Source organism: Arachis hypogaea, chromosome 8 (assembly GCF_003086295.3).
Source record: "Arachis hypogaea cultivar Tifrunner chromosome 8, arahy.Tifrunner.gnm2.J5K5, whole genome shotgun sequence".
NCBI classification, from domain to species: domain Eukaryota; kingdom Viridiplantae; phylum Streptophyta; class Magnoliopsida; order Fabales; family Fabaceae; genus Arachis; species Arachis hypogaea.
The window spans coordinates 29,102,755-29,104,444 of record NC_092043.1 but is presented as its reverse complement, the minus strand read 5'-3'; positions in this window follow the sequence as shown (position 1 = coordinate 29,104,444).

Here is a 1,690-nt window from a genome sequence, read left to right as displayed (position 1 = left end):
ATATAATATATATACTCACTAAAGAAGAAATAATATATAACCAGAAATATTATTTTTATCAACCTTTGTAATAATAATTTGCATCATATTTATAGATATTTACCACATAAATTAATAGTTGCATTTATATTTTTCAGAGTTTGTACACATAAAATTAATAAATTTATTATTAAGATAATTAGTATTTATATTGACCAAATGATGACAAAAAATACTAAAAATTACTAGCACTTAAGAGTTTCTCTTAAAAAAAAAAGTTACAACATCAACTACATATATATAGACCTAAGAACATTATATGAATATATGATACCACAACAAAGTATTAAATAATTCATCATGAAAATAGCAACTTATTTTCCTAAGTCAACTTAATTTTAAAGGCAACTTATAACATCTAAAAAATATAAGGAGAGGAGTTCGTGACATCACAATCTCATAATATATGTCCTGCTATAATATAAATACGTGTACAAAGATATAATCTCTAACTTAATTCCTCTGTGAATCATGCTACTTGATCGTTCGAATCCTTGCAAGAACACCTCTACCATTAAAATGACGAACTCAAGACATTAAAAATTTACAATAAAAAGATGATAATAACATTATATCTCTAACCTACTCTCTACACTTTTACTCAAACTAAATAACCTCTAAATTCAAAAAAGTAAAAACACTTCAACACATGCATATGCATACCATTGTTGATCTCGCATTAGTTAATAATCATATGCTGTTTTTCTTGTTTGTTTCAACTTTCAAGTATGATTTTCACTTTATTCCTTCGGTCAATCGTAATCCAAGTTCTAAAGTCATGTCATTTTTAGCTCCATATAATTACTTGGTTAAATTTCTTTTCGGCGGTAAAGTATTCTAATAATATACCTCAAAACACTAAATTACCTTGCAGTAGCCTTTAATAATTATTTCATTCTCACTCATTGGTATATTCAATGCATCTAAAAAAATTGAAAGCTAGGTGTTAAAAACCTCAGTGACCTAGTATTCTCTTATAACAAAGTCTTTATGATAAAAGTGTACCTTTCTCTAAAACAAAAAAAAAAGTCAAAAATGAAAGAAAAAGTCAAAAATTAATTTATTCTAAAGTTAAAAATAAAAAATTAGTTAATTTAGTTGATTATCTGTAAAATTTGTAAAATTATAGATGACTGAACTGTCACACAGTTGCTAAGAATTATTGACGGCAAATCGCCAATATGTACCAATTTACCAATGGCCAAATTGATTCCTCGGAAAAAAGAAATAATTTTCTGTTCAAATTACTATAATGGCAATTTGAAGTAGTACTATGATGGCAATTCCTAAGTGATCCGTGATTTCATGCCGTTTTTAGCATGCAAAGCAATTAATTAATTAATCACAAAACGTGGCCAAGTACAAATTAGCTAGGAACACACCACCTAATGATGCCAAAATGCTGGCTGGCATTTCAAAGTAGCAAAACAGTCTTTGAAATTGAAACCCCCTCTTTTACCTGAAAAAAAAGGGGCTCATCAATATGATTATGATTCTCAACCCTTCAAATGGTGGCAATTTACATACCCTATTGTATTTTATAACCTTTGATAGCTTATTATTGTTAACAATAATGTTGAATGAAATAATGAAACGTCATGTCGTCCCTCTCTTGCAACTTGAAAAACAAACACATGCAAGAGCATCTCTA